Genomic DNA, 19,693 nt, shown 5'->3' with positions numbered 1-19,693 from the left:
ATAGCCCCAGTGCTATTGTACCTCTGCCTTCCTCATTTGGAAACTACAGTGAATTACAGCTAATTACAGGAGTTAAGACAGGAGCATACTATTCATGGCGGGGGAGTGAGGATGGTACAAAAGGTCATTAAATGGTGCTGTGGAAACAGTCTGAGCAGGGGAGAGCTGTTTATGGAAATATTTGGTGAATAATCTAGCAGGCCAGGTCCTCAAATGCTGTCAGGTGGCGTGGCCCCATTGAAATCAATGGAGCTCTGCTGATTCTCATTAGCAGAGGGTCTGGCCTTGTGTCTCTTTACGTTAGCACGTTGGTTTTGAACCTGTTTATTTGCACGACTCTCTTGTATGATTTATCCACCCTTCTTGTAGACGCAGGGTAATCCCCTCCCCTTTATGCCACTCCGGAGTTGGGAAGTTAGCATGACTGGCCAGCATGGGGCAGGCCTTGGGTAGCATACAGCTGTCTCCTCTATCACCCCCTGTTGGCAGTTTTGTGCCTGTGTAGTTCCACTGATGTTGGTGGATTATGCTGATGTTCAATTGGATTGGTGCCGTGGTGGGTCAGGGCCTGCCTTTACAAGAATCCATCCGTATCGAGGGAAGTGGATAACAGATCTGATCGCTCTGATTGTGTTCTTGCCCACTGACTTCCCCAGAGACCAATCAGGCAATGCCTAGCGCACTTGCTGGTGTTCCCATCGTTTGGGGCTAGCTACCTGCAGGCTGGCAGGGTCCAACGGTGTTAAGACCAGAACTGGTCAGAATTTTTCAAATGAAAAGTTTTTGCACGTGAAAACCAGATGTTTCCTCATTGGAGAGGGTGGATGCAGCCATGGTAATGCAGCCTCGGGGGGATCTGGGTAGCGCTGCAGGTGGGGGCCTCATGCAATCCTCTCCCACAGATGCTGGTGCCAGGGAGGCCACGCCCGAAGAGGGGAGAAGTACAGCACATTTATGACTCCCACCTCCTCTCTATCTATCCTAGGTACTCTCATGGCTCCTGTTACCGTAACCTCACCATGTTCTCCTCCTCCCTGTGAGGTGAGGCAGGGCTGTTACCCCCTTTTTACATGGAGATGGGAAACTGAGGCACAGAGCGACTAAGTGACTTGCCCAAGGTCACACAGGAAGTCTGTGGCAGAAGGGGGAATTAAACTGCGCTGTTCTGAGTTCAAGGCTAGTGCCCTAGCCACTGGGCCTTCTTCCTCTTTTCCACCTACGACAAAGGAGAGCTCCCTGCTACAACCTGGGCCCCTGTGCGAAATGAGCGTCCATTGTTCCCTTTGCCTTCTTTCTTCTCTACGCTCCGTTGGAATGTAACTGTTTCTGTGCAATCTGGTTAAAATCAATGCCTCTTCATGCATGTTTGATGAAGGATAAATGTAACCGGCTATGGGGCGTGAACTGTGGAATTATTTACCGGAATGAAAGATGGCCTTTAATATCCATTGGTTAGTAAGTTGCATTATTTTTTTACTTGAATAAGTCACTGAGTTTTGGCAGCCTTGTAGTTGGTATTGAAAGTCTGATTCCTTAAATGAAAGAGACCAAACAAAAGAAAACCCAGCCCACAGGAGGGAAGAGCTCTTTCCACTTCTCAGACTGCTGGGTGGGGGTGACAGTCTCATTTGAAATATCCTGAATATTTATGGTTTGCTGCGCAAAACAAACTCCGATGTCAGATGCTCTTCTAAAAGCCACATCAGTTGATCACAATGTCGTAGCTTTCATTTTAAATTCATTTAAATTTTAAATTCATTTAAAAATTCAGTCCTGCCTTCCACCCCCCCTTCCTGATGACTTTGGGCCTAACCCATAGCCAATGTATTCACAATAGGAACTGGGGAAGTTCTTTGTTTCCCCTTGTCTGGGGGCAGGATCTACAACCCTTACTCGTGTGAAGAGTCCTGGCACAGTAAATGGGATGATTACTTGTGTGCGTAAGAACTGCCAAACTGCCTTGTTTTTCATCCAAAGGGAACAGTGTAAAATCAAAAGCTAGTACTTCCACAATAAATACAAAAGCAGTAATCCAGAATACAATGGAGTAGAGAGACTATTAACCACTCAATGCAGCATAAGTCATCTCCAGGGAATCATAACCACAACACATCCAGCTCTTGCAGCACATAAGAACCTTCTTGCTTTACCCTCTGATGAGAGGGTTCCTTTCTTATACAGGACTCCAGCATAACCTTTGTGACCTTGAAGCACTTTCTTTAATTGATTTCTTTTAGAAGCTAACACCTGTTGTGTATCAATCCATCTGCCTGATGAAACGTGAAATGGAGTCCCTGATCTCTCATGCTCATTAAAGATCTAGGAGTCCTTTTTATAGGTGTCTCTAGGCCCTGTGGATTTCTTGGATTCGGCCTGCCCGCAGTGTCAGTTTGAGAGGCCGTTTTTCACTCCCACTCCTAGAAATTGGTGTGCAGTGATGCAGGTAGGTGGGCGGCACCTTTGATGTGTTTAATGGCTAGAGCAGAGGACTAGAAATCAGGAGACTTGTGTTGCACTCATCACCACTCTGCCAACTCAGTACATAAGTCAACATGTAGCAGTGGCCACCCCTATCTTCCCGTTGCCTAATACTTTCATTTGGGCTGAGTTTTTGAAGAGTGCTAGCACCTCCATGGTTTGCAACAAGAACTTGACCTTTGGCAGGCAGGGTGACCCTGAGGACAAGAGAGAGCTGTTCAGATTTTGATAAGTTGTGATCTGCTAAAACAGATCATTTCCTGTCTGTATTTTCTTCAGTACAGGTTGTTCCTAGCTTGTTGACCAAATCCGTCAACGTTAGATTAGCACTGCACCTGTACAGCCCTGGTGTCTCAGTTCATTGTAACACATACAGCTAAACCTCTTCGATGGGACATGAATAAAATGGAGAAGGCTCCTCCACTTCCACATCAGAATGTTTGGATGTAGGGGAATGTGCACTGGGCTAAGAACCAGGAGTCCATAAATTCAAGTGTCCCTTCTGCTGACTGGTGTTAATAATTCTGTGCCTTTCACAGGCATTATTATTGCAACCAGCCTCATACACCACAAAGAGTTTACACAACCTGAGAACAGAACCCAGATCTCTAACATAGCAGGCTTATGTCTCAGAGACTTGGCAACTCCATCTCTCAGAATGAATGTGCCAACTCTATGGACTCAGCTAGGCTGTCAGTAAACCTGTGGGCTACTCATTCAACCCACTGACTCAATGTTAACCGGTTTCCTCTAGAGACTGTTCCCTCAGAAGAGAACAGCCTACTGCTCCTGCCAGTTTCTGTATTGTAACCTTTAACTCAGATGGTAGAGGCTTGTTCTATAGGATTGAAGATCCAGGTTTCCAACCTTGCAGGTGTGTTTTTGTTTCACATCAGAGAATTTTTTCTTTTAAAACAACCGTAGGAATGATGTACAAGAAGCTACGTTAAATGAATGCTACTAAGGTTGTGAAGTCAAGCATTGAGGAGTAAGAAAATGCCAAAAGGTAGGTTGCTTGTGCACCCTTAACTCTGCTCATTGTGCATATGCATTATGATATGTGGGGCATTCAGAAATTTTCTAGCCTGTCAAAGAAAAAATATAATTTGTGTTCAATTGTTTGTTTATTTTTCGATCTAATCCCCCTTGACATCAATGCACTTGGTCCAGTGCACACCTGCACCTTAGCTATGCCCTTCTTGTAGAAGTCCTTGTCCTGCATGTCCAGAAACTCCTTGAATGCTGCAATCACCTTGTTATCATTTAAACTCTTCCCACAAAGGTCTTCCCTCAACCTGGGGAACAGACAGAAGTTTGAGAGAGGCAAATCTGGTGAATATTCATAGATTCATAGATTCATAGATATTTAGGCCAGAAGGGACCATTATGATCATCTAGTCTGACCTCCTGCACAATGCAGGCCACAGAATTTCACCCACCACTCCTAAAAAAGACCTCACACCTATATCTGTGCTATTGAAGTCCTCAAATTGTAGTTTGAAGACCTCAAGGAGCAGAGAATCCTCCAGCAAGTGACTGGCTGGGGAAACAGTTGAAAGCAACATTTGGTCACTACCACCTGGGATGTGTGGGGTGATGCATTGTCCCGGAGAAACAAAATTCCCAGACTTCCCTGGAAATGTCAAGTCAAGCTCTCTTTTGATTGGCATTCAATGTTCTGGTCACCAACCTTGCTGACACCTTTCTCACGCCCAAGTTTTCGTTGGGGACGGCGTGCACAGCCCCAGAGCTGATGTCCATGATTTCAGCTACATACCTGGCTGTCGATCTTTTGTCATTCGTCACTACCTTTGGACTGCATCAATGTTTTCTGGTGTGGTGGCCTCTCTGGAGTATCTTGACCTTGGCTCATCCTCAGTGATGATTCTCCTTCACATAAATTCAGCAGCCAGTTTTGTAGTGTGCGTATGAAGGGGCATCATCCCTCCGTGTTGCCACCATATCCTCATGGATTTCCTTCCTGATGGAGGTACTTGTTCACTTTCATTCTTCTCCAGGCTTCTCCACGCCCCAGTATAAATTCCACACCGATGAAAATATGGCTACTCACAAAGGAACATGTCCAGGTACCAGGTAGCAGCACTTGGATCTGAGAAATCTGTTAGGCCCTGGCGTAGCATTAAATAGGTCAGGGGAGGCCCTTTATGAGTGACCATCATACAGTGTCTAATTACAGGATCATGTACTGTTCCTTCCGCAGGGGCAGGAGCATGGGCCGCAGCATCTGCAGAGTGCCAGGATGGGACTGTGGGAGGGGGAAACGGATAGCAGGTTTTTAAGAGGGCACAGTGTAATGTGGGCAGCAGGGCAGAGACTAAAAGGAGCAGTAGGGCAGCAGAGCAGGTGGTGTGTCCTTTGGGCTGATCAGACACAACTGGTCACAGCTTTCAGGGGCTCTGTTGGGACTCAGTGATCCAGCCTGAGCAAGGGACACTCGGTAGCTGTGCTGCCCCAGGAATCTGGCTGTGCCTCCTGACCAGCTAGCAGCATGCTTGGCAAAGGACTTCTTCCTGTTGGTGGCCATTATAAACGCAGGAGAGGGTTCACTCTGCTTACGGCTCAGTGGTCAGAATAAAATGGACGGGTCACATGCCTAGCAGCTGTACTTGGAGCAAGGGGCAGCCTCAACTGGTCAGTCTTGGGATAGACAGGACAAAGGCCACAGTCACATGGGATTATGGGATAGTGTTGTTGGACTCTTAGGACCCAAGCTTGAGGAAGCCGGGCCCAAGATCTGTCCACATTGCAAAATGATGGAGTTCGGACCTGAGGCCCCATGAGGCCCAGGCTCGAACCCTCCACCCATGCGTGGCCCTCTGGCCTGGGATACAATCAGACTGGATTGTGTGTTGATGGAAGGGGGTGGGGTCTGAGCCTGGGCTTACAAATGTGGTGTGGACATACTGTGAGTCAGAATCTGGCCCCTGCAAATTCCTGGCTCCAGGAGGAAGTGGTCTAAACCAGCCCTTTTGCTAGTGCAGCTCATGTCCTCCTTGGTGCCAGCTCAGCTGCAATGAGCGGAGCACAGTGTGGGCGGATCTCCATTCCCTACCCTCTGACCACCCACCCAGGCCTGGTGGCAACTGCTCCCCATTCACCCAGGGCAGTCTCTTGTAATGTGGGTAGCTGGGAGAGGAGTAACCTGGGCATCCCCTGCCCAGCTGCTCTGCTGGGCACACAGCTCCAGCCCAGCGTGATGTTGCTGCCACAGAAACTGGTTATTAATTTTAAAATATCTGTAATCAGAGGGTGACAAAGCATAAGAAGCTTGAAATCTAATGGCCAAACAAGACAATCAGGCTCTGTTCCAGAGCTCCTTTACTCCCAAACGAACCCCAGGAGTCCCAGCACACGTTACTATTCAAGGAGTGGGTTGCCAGCTGTCCAGTTTTTGACTTGAAAGTCTGATCTGACTGGCCACCCAAAGTCCGGTTACTGAGGGAGGGAGAGGTGCTGAGTCATCGCCCGTGCCAGCCCCTGCTCAGCCGAAGCTGCCTTCTACCTGCCTTGCAGGCTTTGCTGGCAAGTCCCTCCTGACCCACGCAGGGAGGGAGGAGGAGGGGAAAAGCAGTGAGTGACGGGGGGAGAGGCAGGGCAGGGGCATGTCCTCGGGGGTGGGGTGGGGGGAAGGGATGGGGAAGGGGAGGTTCCGTCACGCCTACTGGCGTGTCCGTTTTTTAAATATTGCAAAGTTGTCAACCCTAATCAAGGATGGCAAGAAAATCCCACCCCAGGCAGGAACTTGCTCCAGGAGAGATCTGGGTCAGTGCAAAGCCAGATAGCATATGGGCTACCATTGACAATCCGGATCTGAAATGTGATCAGCCAGCTAAGAAGAGCTGGAACTGCTGCACCAGGTGGATGTTGCAAAGCAGAAAATGACTGATCAGAGCAGTTAAAACCAAGTATTTCTCTCACTCCTAAAGGAACACAAATGGCCAAATGCTGATCTGGAGCTGCTGGAGGAGAAAAGGAGATTGCATGGTATGAGTATCATTGGCCTCCTGGGGTGAAGAGAGCAACAACTGCATTAGGTTCTAAAAATGTGGGCACGGCATGTGAACTGTGGGAGCAGGGCCCAAGAGGAGATCAAGAGACAAAATGCAGGGGAAATGGGAGACCAGGGCAACATACCAACCCCATCCAGCTCTGCAATCCTCTGTATTTCAGAGCTGCCAGGCAAGGAGAGTCTATTAACACTACCCTGGAAACAAAAGGACTTGGCTTAAAAAGCCCATCAAATGCTCCTCTCGCCAACCTGGGGCCAATTACATCGGCAATAACAAAAGAACTTTTCTCACCCTAAAACATAGCTTTTGTTGACTGGAACAGTGAGATAGCTCTGCTGCAACTCGGCAAGCTGTAAATCCACTGTGGGGATAAGCACATTTCTCTGTTGGGAGACAGGAAGCCTTGCTAGAGACAGATGATGATCAGAAAGAAACAGGTTTCTCAGAAGAGAAAGATGATTAGCTGAGCTTTGCCCAGAGCAGGCAGATGCTTTGCCATCTTGTTTTGCTTGCATATCCTCCTCTGGGATGGGCTTTCTCCGTCCAAACATGTTTTATGTTATTTTGATATCAATTATTTATATTTTATATTAACCCTTCTGCCAGGGGGAGCCAGCAGCAACAGGGCTGGGTTCAGGATCTAGGGGTTTCTTTTCAACAATACAACACAAAACTGGCTCAAGCCCCCACCCAGTGACCTGGGACAATTACACACCACCCGTGGGCACCTCTAAGAGGCGATACTTCCCCTCTCGCAAGCACAGAGTCTGAGTGTAGCAAAAACATTTAATAAAAGGAGGGAAGTAACTCAGCATTAATTTGGGAAAACACCACAGCCAGGGTTCATAAACACAAACCATGAGCAAAACACCCACCCCACGTAACTTGGGCAGTGTCCTTTCCCTCTCAGGTTTTTAAGTCCAGCAACCCAAAAGTCCCTTTAACGTGCCCGTCCCTTCTCTGCATCCCACTCACAATTGCTGTCCTTGGCCGGTGCAGCCCCAGAGTTCAAAGGTTAATCCGCAGAGTTCACCTCCCATCCTGTGTGGAAAGGGAGGGGGGCGGGTAAGAAGGCACCTTACACACTCCGTTGCCTGGGCACTCGCTCGTTGCCCCAGTGGCCATTTGCCACACCTCTGCGGGGCTCTGCTCTGGCCCTCTCTGCCAGCCACCCTGCTGGCCACTTGCCACACCTCTCCACCAGCCACCCAGCTGGCCACTCACCTAGATGTCTTTAGGGCCCCCCACTTAACACAGCTGTCAGTGATTTCAGCTGTTAGTGGGGGAGCCTCACTGCTGGTGCACACTGGACAGGCTCTTGCAATAGAGACACTGTCCTAAAGTAGGTCTAATACTTAGACCTAGGTATTGGTGACTTCAGCTCTGCAGCGTGTAACAAGATGCTCAACTGAGTCTAAATTAGCTCTTTTATTATACCATGGAGAGAGGAAGGGTCAAATGGTGTCCACTCATTGGGCTTTGGAACCCAGGTCCCCTGCCTAGCGAGTGCCGTTCAGTTGAGGGTGAGTCCCTCCATCAGGGTATGCCAGGTACATTCTGCTGCCCTCGGTTCACACAACAAGGATAACAATGCTTTATTACTCCTGCCCCAATAACAAGGAGACTGGGGATCCAATACCAGCCACAAGTGATCATTTGGGCAAGTAATCACATCGTGCTGAGCACCTAGGCAGGTTAAGCACCCTTCCTGTTAGAAATGTGCCACTTATTTCAGGTTTGACCTTCTCTAACATCAGTTCCCTGTCACTTTAATCTTTCCTTGATGGATTAAAGAGCCCTCTAGTATCAGATAATATCTGCTGGGGTTTTTGAATGTGCAGCCCACTCCATTTTGGAGCCCACTGCTATCTGAGTAGATAACCACGGAAAGTTCATTGTACGAACTGCAGGTACCATTAACTCCACCCTCCCTCCGTATCTAGCAGTACCCACAGGTGGGCAGAGAGCACTGGTGGGTGAGGTAGAGTCATTGGCAGCATGGCTCACTAGCTCCACAAAGGCAGTGGAAAGACTCTATAGCCATATGGAAAGTTCACAGACCAGGCATCTGCTCTCTGCTTCTTCCATGGACCTACACTTTTGTAGACTAGTGGTTCTCAACCCTTCCAGACTACTGTACCCCTTTCAGGAGTCTGATTTGTCTTGTGTACCCCCAAGTTTCACCTAACTTAAAAATTACTTGCTTACAATATCAGACATAAAAATAGAAAAGTGTCTTTCTCATTTTTACCATATAATTATAAAATAAATCAACTGGAATATAAATACTGTACTTACAATTCAGTGTATAGTATATAGAGCAGTAGAAACAAGTCATTGTCTGTATGAAATTTTAGTTTGTACTGACTTCGCTAGTGCATTTTAGGTGGCCTGTTGTAAAACTAGGCAAATATCTAGATGAGTTGATGTACCCCCAGAAGACCTCTGCGTAACCCTTTGGGTACACATACCCCTGGTTGAGAACCACTGGTGTAGACTTTGTTCCTCTCTTCCCCTCCCCTTTGATCAGAAGATGCAAAGCAAATTCCATGAGCATCTTGTGAAATTTCCACTGGGGGCTTGACCCCATTCCCCCAGGGAATTTTCCCCAAGGGAGGAAAGCATTCAGTCTGCAGACAGCAAAATAATGCCAAGCCCAAAGATGATGAAATACAAGCCACATGCTTTCTGCAGACTCAGTCCTACTCTCAGCAGAGTCCACAGGAAAATTCCCATGGTCTTTATTGGGAGCTGGTTCAGGTTATGCAGATGTTGGTTCTTCCTTAGTAAGGCACAGGCACTATGGAAGGGAGTTTTCTTTGTGATGTTATGGGTTTAAAGGTGATGTCATAAATATAAAGGGAAGGGTAAACCCCTTTGAAATCCCTCCTGGCCAGGGGAAAGCTCCTCTCACCTGTAAAGGGTTAAGAAGCTAAAGGTAACCTCGCTGGCACCTGACCAAAATGACCAATGAGGAGACAAGATACTTTCAAAAGCTGGGAGGAGGGAGAGAAACAAAGGGTCTGTGTGTCTGTCTATATGCTGGTTTTCTGCCGGGGATAGACCAGGAATGGAGTGTTAGAACTTTTAGTAAGTAATCTAGCTAGGTATGTGTTAGATTATGATTTCTTTAAATGGCTGAGAAAAGAATTGTGCTGAATAGAATAACTATTTCTGTCTGTGTATCTTTTTTGTAACTTAAGGTTTTGCCTAGAGGGGTTCTCTATGTTTTAAATCTAATTACCCTATAAGATATCTACCATCCTGATTTTACAGGGGGGATTTCTTTATTTCTATTTACTTCTATTTCTATTAAAAGTCTTCTTGTAAGAAACTGAATGCTTTTTCATTGTTCTCAGATCCAAGGGTTTGGGTCTGTGGTCACCTATGCAAATTGGTGAGGCTTTTTATCCAACATTTCCCAGGAAAGGGGGGGTGCAAGTGTTGGGAGGATTGTTCATTGTTCTTAAGATCCAAGGGTTTGGGTCTGTAGTCACCTAGGCAAATTGGTGAGGCTTTTTACCAAACCTTGTCCAGAAAGTGGGGTGCAAGGTTTTGGGAAGTATTTTGGGGGGAAAGACGCGTCCAAACAGCTCTTCCCCAGTAACCAGTATTAGTTTGGTGGTGGTAGCGGCCAGTCCAAGGACGACGGGTGTAATATTTTGTACCTTGGGGAAGTTTTGACCTAAGCTGGTAAAGATAAGCTTAGGAGGTTTTTCATGCAGGTCCCCACATCTGTACCCTAGAGTTCAGAGTGGGGGAGGAACCTTGACAGGTGACTTGCTAAGTGGAAATATGATTGCACTTGTGCTCTTTTTGCATCTCTGTGGTGTATATAAAAGGCCTAGAAAGAGTTTGTAAAAATTGAAAACAAAAAGAGCCAGGAAAACAAAGACGCTGCTTCTTTTTTTGCCTTAGAAATTCAGGTCTTTTTTATGCTGGAAGCCTCTAGGGTGACTTGAGAACTGGTAAAGTATTGACATAAGAGTTCAGAGGCTGAAGCCAGGCAGACTGAGATGGGAAGGGACATTAGATCAAACTCTTTGGGCTAAACTGTGCTCTGCCCTTTGCAGTTTGTATGGGTGAGAGGAAGGACACGGAAGAAGCCCGCCCTCCTGGCATGGCCTGCATGAGATCAGATTACACTAGCAGTCCTTGAAAGCTGTGACAGCTTGGTTCTTGTTCCTCCAGGCAGCAAATGGCCCTTCCTTTTCCATGCTGCCACAGAGTGTGGCTGGAACAAAAAGCAAAAAAGGGACATAGTCCCAAGTGGAAAAGAATCCAGTGGTTCTCCCACAGGGCTCCTTCGCAAGTCACCTTAACCAACAGAGTGTAAGCAATGCCAGGACCCTAAGGTGAGAGAATGGAGCTGCATTGATCTGCATTGCTCTGCACAGGGCCAGGAGAATATATCTACTCCTCCAATCTCAGGCCTGAATTTGCTCTGCTAGACAAACTCCAAGGCATTGTTATTAGTAACAGCCTCTCGTTTCTGTGTGGACAATGGCTTGTGTCAGTCCTTTGTTGTCTGCATTTCATCCTTGTTCTGCTTCACATTGTAATTGATGAGCAGCATGGTTTCATCTCGCAGCAAAGCTTTAGTGAGAGCCCATGGTGCAATTGGATGTGGCCTTTATTCCATCAAAAAAAAAATCGTATAGAGGGAAGTGATTTGCTTTTGGTGGAAAGAAATTACAATAATATGAAGTGAATCCAATATCCAGATTCCTGGGGGTTATTCTATGGGATGTTCAAACAATCCCTGTCAACTGGGAATGTCAGTTTCAGCCCCTCATTTCCCAAACTGATTTAAAGCAAGTACTTAACTTTTTAAAAAAAGTGTAAGAGATCATATTTTTGGTGGTATCCACAATGTCCTAGGTGCTGTACAAACAAAGAAGGGGATATTTTTCCAGACAAGCTAAATAAAGGAGGTATTAATCCTATTTTAGAGATGGGGAACTGAGGCACAGAGAGATGAAGGGACTTGCTCAAGGTCACACAGGGACTTTGGGGCAGAAGTAGGATTCGAACCCAGATATCCTGAGTCCCAGGCCAGTGGCTTAATGACAGAACTAACCTTCCCCTTCTCCTTTAGCCTCCCTTTAAACCTCAGACTGTCTGCTTCCTGCATAAATGTTGAGTGGTTTGCTGCTACACAGATGCTTATGTTCAATATGTAGTTGTTGACATGATCTGCAATCACTTAATGAATATTTGCATAGCTATGCTGTCAAGTGAAAGATTCCTTCCTGATAGCCAATGGAAGGAGTGTGTTTGGAGGGCCAGCCAGATCTGTGAAGTGGGGCAGTACCTGCCAGAGTGAGAGAAAAAAAATACGGCAATCTCCTCCATAGAGTGTCTTTCGCTTTATAATAATGCTCTACTGCAGAAAGTGCCCCTTCTACAGCTCAGGCCTTGATCTACACTCTCCTCGGATCATGCACAGTGAAAGTTGCCTTGTGAAACCATAGTGCCATCAGCAGCCATCGTGCAGATGGTGCAGGGATGCAGGAAAGGGGTCCTGGGTTTTGTCATTCTTCAGAGCCGAGCAGCAGATCTCTATGATTTCCTCCTTATCACAGTGATGTCCAAACCCAAAGACTAGTTTTTAGGATGAGGGTTTCAGCCAGGGGACAGAAGAGAGATCAGTCAGTCTCCGTGCATTCTGTGCCTGCACCCCAGCTTCAAGCCAATTCTGTTCCCAATCGGTTGTGTTCACTCGCAGGGTTTCTAGATGTCTGGTCAGACTCTGGCTAATTAGCCCCCACAGCACATGATCATCTGAAATGGTCAGAACTATAATTGGGAATGTACCATTCGTAGGAGAGCTGGAATCTTGTCATCTCACCAGACAAACCTTTGGAGCTGTTGGGTTGCTAGCTGGAAAGAGAATACGCAGAGAACATTCTACTTCCCCAGCTGTCTCTGCTGGTACATCTCCAAGAGGGAAGTCCCACTCTGGGAAACCCCTGCCCACGGCTTCCTCCAATGTTGAAGAAGGGCAATGAGAAGGCTTGGGCAGAATCCTGGAGCTCTGTTTCTTTAGCACGGGGTGGGGGCAGACAGCCCTATGCTACCACTAGGGTGGAGGAACCGCCTGGAGATCTGCCCCAGGTAGGGGTGACACAAGGGGGTTCAGCTCCTGCATGGATTGCTCCCCCCCTATATCCTCAATCCTATGGAAGTTCATCTGTGGGGATGCAGTGGGGCTCTAGGCCTGGGAGGGGAGGAACAGTTCTTTGCGATGCTCTCTCCCTGGCATTCCCCTGTCTATGTTAATGCTGACCCCTCCTGGCCAGCCAGGGGCGGGAATGCTGCAGGGAAGGAGAGGCATGCCATGGAGCAGTGTGCACATCCTGATGCGCGGAGGTTTCCCGGTGGAATCTGGGACATAGGTGGGTGTAGGAGCCCTCTGTATGCTCAGCAGGGAGCAGGTTCCATCTGCTCGGAGCTGGATGGGAGGGGCTGCGGGGAGGTGAACCTCACACGTTTGTCTCTGCCCATGGCCCTCTCCGGGGAAGGGAGCGAGGTGGCCCTGTGAGTTTTCCCCGCTCAGAATAATCCCCTCATATAGGAGATGGCAGCAGGGCCACCTCTGCCCTTTGTGAGTCTGTTTGCCCCACGCCTTTTACTCTTCAGCTGTGGCTGTTTGGGGCTATTACCTGAAACCAGCCACATGGGGGCCTTTGGTGACTCACTAGACAAATCTCCCTTGGCAGGAGATAAAGCATTCCCATCCTAACCCATAACCCTGCTGGCATTACTGTGACTGCACACAGATGGCAGTGCCCAACAGATGAGAGCTAGATTGGCTTGTCCCTGATCCTTCAAAGCGTTCTGCGTTCAGAGGTTCCTAGCCTGAGATTAACTCTGTCCATCCCTCCTTGCTAGCAGCCGGGCCCCAGGAGCTATGGCACTTCAATCTCTGCAGCATCACTACCTCATGTAGTAATAATCAAGTATACCCAGAGAATCCACTGCGGTCTGTTAATTACATGACATACCTTCCTGCCCCCCCGCGTACAGCAGGATTTCTGTTCAAGGGTCTGATCCTGCACAGGGCCATTTATTCCTACAGATGATGATTACACTTCTACAAAGCCGGGGCAGGAATGAATGACCTAGAGAGCTGCATGGAGCATGCTTCAAAGCCCTGTAGACTATGGAAGTCAGAGACTGAAAAGAGGAATAGAGCAGGGAACTGCCTCTGCCCTGCGAGTTGATCTGTCACTAAGATGCTCCCAGAACAGAAGCTCAGCCTTCAGCAACTGGCAAGGAAAGAGCTCGGTCCACAAGCTGCAAACAAATATGCTACTGAATTAGAAAAGAGCCCTGGGTCTTGGCAAAGCCCCTGAATCCCACAGCTCAGGCACAGGATTGCAGCAGTGTGGATACTTACACGTGCATAGAAGGAGCTTCTGGCATCAAAGTAAAAGCTCCAGGCAGAGTCAAATAATCCAGCCATCCCCTGCTTGGTACCACTGCAGAAATACCTACAGAGGGAAGTGGAGATGATCAGGGCAGCTAGGTTTGGGCCTGATCATCCCCTCTACTTCCACAGGTGCAGACTGGGAAGGGCTGCCAATAGTGCAATATGCCACCTCCTGTTCTTAATCCTGAACAAGCCCCTTTGTGTGTGAACCCCACCACACTGGTGAGGCCACACCTGGAGTACTGTGTCCAGTTTTGGTCCCCCCCACTACAGAAGGGATGTGGACAAATTGGAGAGAGTCCAGCGGAGGCAACGAAGATTATTAGGGGGCTGGAATGAGTTTTCCCCGCTTATGAGGAGAGGTTGAGGGTACAGAGGTTATTTAGTCTGCAGAAGAGAAGAGTGAAGGGGGATTTGATAGCAGCCTTCAACCACCTGAACAGGGGTTCCAAAGAGGATGGAGCTTGGCAGTTCTCAGTGGTGACAGATGACAGAACAAGGAGCAATGGTCTCAAGTTGCAGTGGGGGAGGTTTAGGTTGGATATTAGGAAACACTATTCCACTAGGAGGGTGGTGAAACACTGGAATGGGATCCCTAGGGGAGGTGGTAGAATCTCCATCCTTAAAGGTTTTTAAGGCCTGGCTTGATAAAGCCCTGGCTGGGATGATTTAGTTGGGGTTGGTCGTGCTTTGAGCAGGGGGGTGGACTAGATGACTTCCTGAGGACTCTTCCAACTCTTATATTCTATGATTCTGATTCAGCTGCAAATGCTGGGAGAGGACAATGCTGGCACAGAGGCAGCCTTCGTTCTGGCATCTCCTAACTCCTGAGTGTTTGACTTTGTGACCTTCATGCTTTTTTAATGTTCTTTTTTGTATGTAATTTCCTAGGTTTTTGTACAGCTATGGCTTTTATTTGTACTTTATTTTACAAACAGAAACTCAAGTTTAGTTTTTAGCACCCACTTCTCTTAAAATGTAGGCTCTGCCTAGTAGCCATAAGCCAGAACATAGTAAATAAGGGTGAAAAAACGAATTGTATAAGCCCTCTTCCCCTGGATTTTCTTCCACTTGGTAGGGAAGCTTTGCTCCAGTGCTGGCTCCAGCACCTGCAGTTGGCTTCTGTTTCTCCTCCTCCTCTTACATCGAAGCCACCCGTGGTGGAGGCAGCTGCCTGGTTGGTTCTTCCTCTTTGTTTCTAGCTCCTTTCACTGACCTCCAAACTCTCTTTGCAGTGAAGGGCCTGAACATCTGTAGAAGCAGCTACAAACCTGGAGAGCCAGCCAGCTCTCTGCAGACCAGCAGCAGATGCTCCAAAGGCTGGAAGTGTTCCATGGACCACAGTATAGAACTGTGAGGTGGGGCTTGTCTTCACATCCAGTGGTACAGCTGCGCTTAAGGGAAGGCACGCCTATGCCAAGGGGAGAGCTTCTCCCTTCGGCACAGTTAATCCACCTCCCTGAGAAGCAGTAGCTCTGTCGGCGAGAGAAGCCCTCCCATCAACAGAGTGCTGCCTTCACTGGGGGTTAGGTCGGTATAACTTACATTATGCCGATATAGGTATACAGTGTAGACCTGGCCGTAATTATGGCTGGGGTTTACAAAAGTATCTAAGCAATTTAGGAACATAAGTCCCACTGGCTTTCAATAGGACTTGCGCTCCTAAGTCACTTAGGTATGTCTACACTGCACATGAAGCTGAGGCTCTGACTCAGGTTTGAGCTCAAGCCCTGTTTCCGTCCACACACAGAGCAGTCTGATTCGGGTCAGCAAGCACTCAGGACCCAGGTCCTAGTACCCTGTTGCAGAGGGGTGGGTCAGTGCCTGAGTCCCACTGTGACTCAGGTCTAAGCCCTGCCATTTTGCAGTGTGGACACAACTCAAGCTGCAAACCTGAGTCACAGTGGGCCTCAGGCTCTGAGCCCCAATCATTGCAGGGTCCTAAGACCCGAGTTTACATTCGCTGGCCCAGGTTTACAATATAGAGTGGACGCTCAAGCACAGGTTTGGAAAAGCCAAGATCACAAGCATGAGTCCCACAGGTGTGGGCTTAGTGTGCAATGTAGACACACCCTTAGATACTTTGGAAAATCCCACCATAACTCTTTAAAGCAGGGTATGGCATGAACTGTGCATGCTCTTCAAACATCCAGAACCAAAGCCTGCCCTCTCTGCGGATAAGAATCAGAGAGACAAAGACCGCCCCTGAAAGGGGATCCAGCAGAGAAAATGGAACTTCTCTTTCAAATCATTTTTCAGGCGAGGGGAAAGTTTTATAGATGAGGATATGTATGCAAATATATTTTAATATCTTCAGCAGTGCCACTGAGGTTGCAACCCACTCCCAGGGTTCCCATTTGCAGAGGTTGTGTATCTGAGTTTTTCATGTGAATTATTTATAATTGGTACCATTTTAGTGAGGCCACGCAGCGTACAACCATATGGATAAACTGATGCCCTTTCTGAAGGTCCTCCTCAATTCAATAAGTAGTCCATTAATATGCAGCTTGTGTGTGCTTAGAGCAATAACATTTGTAATCAGATCAAGTCATTCTTTTTGATGCAGCGCATTCTCAGGAACGTATTTATCCCTGGATCCCCTGGAGAGTTGCTGGTACAGTGTTATAAATAAAAATGGTTTATTTGAATAATATTGTCTAGTGATCCTGAATTCGTGTATAAATCTTGTGTTTTCCTGACAGTTTCAAGAAAAGCTTTTGTCTGTTTACGTAAAATATCAAGACAATTTTGAAACTTTATATGACTCCAAGACTATGATTTGGTATTTATCATCATCATCGGCTGGGTTAAACCTCCTTGAAATTGGTGAGTTTAGCAGCTGCCTTCCATTAAGGATGAAATGTGGGATAATAGGGAACTCAAACCAAGACAGACATTATATCACTGCCCAAAACAAAGGCCCATGTGAGTCTGCTCAGGAATTAGAACTATGTGGGTGGATGGTTTTCACTGGGTATTGTTTGGAAGTGTGTGGAAGGAGAGAGATACAAGAGGAGACAGCAAGGAAGTTCCATACATAGCCTCAACAAAAGCTGGGGAGCATGGCTCTGATAAAAGCATACAGAGAAAAATTTTTGGGCAGAGTGCTGCCTGAAAGAGGCTTGGAATTGTGAGCAAAAAAATAGTCTCTTATTGTTTGATTCCTCCTGTGCTCAGGGAAAAAAGACTTTGTACATTGTTTGTAAATAAACAGGATTGCATCAAAGATACCTGACTCCATCATCACTTTCTCCTCCTAACAGAAACATCTACAGGGTTTGTTTACCTGCCGCGTCTGCAGGTTCAGCCAATCACTGCTCCCACTGACTGCAGTTCACCGCTCCAGGCCAATGGGGGCTGCGGAAAGCAGCACGGGCCGAGGGATGTGCTGGCCACCCTTCCCGCAGCTCCCATTGGCCTGGTGCAGCGAACCGCGGCCAGTGGGAGCCGTGATCGGCCGAACCTGCGGACGCGGCAGGTAAACAAATGGGCCCGGCCCGCCAGGGGCTTTCCCTGAACAAGCAGGGTCCCTAGTTTGAGAACCACTGGGATAGATGATTGATAGATGAAAAATCAAAAGATGGGATGATATTACAATGCAACACATTAAAAAAATCCCATCTGGAGTATTCCCACCTTTTCCCTTAGGCATGGTCTCCCGCAGCTCCCAGTGGCAGTGGTTCACCATTCCCGGCCAATGGGGGCTGCAGGTTGCCCACCACTGTCCTAGAGGGACTCTTTACTATTTCTCTGGAGTTTGGTAGAGTCTTTGAGAGAATCTCCAGCAATCGACAGAGATTTTTGCTGGGCCTTTTCTCCCATCTCTTCCTTTTGCCTCCTCTCTTTCACCCCAGACTCCATCAACCTATTTGCTTCCTGCTCTCCTGTCCCCATTCATTATCCCACCTATTCTCTCCCCCATAAAATATCCCCAAAATCTTCATCTGAAACACTTATTGCAGAATCATGCCGAACATGCACAGGCAGAATTCAGCACAGACCTTCAGGACGTGACCTAACTCCAACAGCTGGCATTGGGGGTAGGCTGACCTCTTCCGTGGACCTGACGTTAGAAGAGGAAACGTGATGCACTGAAACTGTGAGGTACCTGTACCTGAGTCGACCCATTCTATAGACCAGGGGCTCTCAACCTTTTTCTTTCTGAGCCCTCCCCCCCACCAACATGCTATAAAAACCTCATGCCTCGCCCGTGCCGCCACAACAACTGTTTTTCTCCATATCCAGTAGAGTAAAAGCCAGGGCTGGCATCAGGGGGTAGCAAGCAGGGAAGCTGCCTGGGGCCCCACACCACAGGGGGCCCCGCAAAACTAAGTTGCTCAGGCTTTGGCTTCAGCCTTGGGTGGTGGGGCTCGAGGCCCTGGGCTTCTGTCCCACACGGAGGGGCTTCAACTTTCCACCCTGGGCTCCAGCAAGTCTAATGCCAACCCTGCTTGGTGGACCCCCTAAAGCCTGCTTGCAGCCCCCACAGGGGCCCCAGACCCCTGGTTGAGAGCTACTGCTATAGATAGCACAGCCAATCATAAAGCCTTACTGTGTCTCAGAAAGAATCTGTCATATTAGACATATGGGTTGTATTCCCAGCTTGTATAACCCTTCAGTTCCGTGTGAGGACTTGCTCAGCGATAACCAGAGCTGGATTTAGGGGCAGGCAACCCATGTGACCACTTGGGTTGCTGGGCTTGGGAGGCACCAGGCTCGGGGTGCTGTTTTTGTTGTTAGCAACAAAAGGGAAAATGGAAAGGTTGAAGTAACATGTTTCAGGTATTCAATATGTGGATTCATTTTTCACTAACCACTTAAAATGTTCTGGACCTCTGTAGAATCTTGTGGAACCTTCCAGACATTCTGAGAACTACATTTTCCTCGAACCGCCTAGAATGTTGTCAGCCAGGCCCTCGCGGGTATATACAGGGCCAGGAGTCGCCAGTCAGTCAGTGAGATAACAGAATGAAGTGAGAGCCCAGATGAATTATTGTGAACCTTGTTTCACTGTATTATCGTAAACGACTTTTTGAATTAAAGGACTCGGGTTAACATTCTAAGGCTGTCACCTACAGTAACACTATTTAATCCTGGTCCACTCAATGGTGGTGCACAGTTCAATTTCTTGCTGTTAGTATATTTCATTTATTCTTAAAATTCAAAAGTTTCTGTAAGCTTAGAGGAAATGAATATTTGTATTTGCTTATATATGGCATAAATAAATACAGATTTACAGACCCTAGCATGCAAATGTACCATCTTATATGGCAGGAATAAATCATGCATGCAAACTGTGCATCAAAGTCGTTAAATGGGCTACAAATGCAATAAAAAATAAGGTATTCAAAAGTTTAACAAATAGAGAGGAGGCGCCAAAGATGCTTCTCACCTTGGGCGCCATTTGGTCTAGGGCTGGCCCTGGTGATAACGGTGGTGAAAGGCACAGAATTATTAGCACTAGTAAGTAGAAGGGGTGTGTCTGGGTCTCAGGGTCGTCTTGTTTCCATCTTCTAAGTAAGAAGGTCTTTTGATGATGAGAACCTCCATTTTGACCTATTTTGTATGGGTTACAAGTAGACCCTTTTAGAGCAGGTTAGGAATTTTTTGATGATTGTTTTTGTCAAAAATGCAGATTTGTTGAAACCAAAACTGTTCACAAAGCCAGGTTGGATTTGATGAATTTCCTGACTTGGAAAAAAGTTTCAAAATGTTTTGTTTCAACATTTTTTAAATGAAAAATTCCAGC

The sequence above is a fragment of the Caretta caretta genome, chromosome 5 (genome assembly GCF_965140235.1).
Source record: "Caretta caretta isolate rCarCar2 chromosome 5, rCarCar1.hap1, whole genome shotgun sequence".
NCBI classification, from domain to species: domain Eukaryota; kingdom Metazoa; phylum Chordata; order Testudines; family Cheloniidae; genus Caretta; species Caretta caretta.
This window is presented reverse-complemented; position numbering follows the sequence as displayed.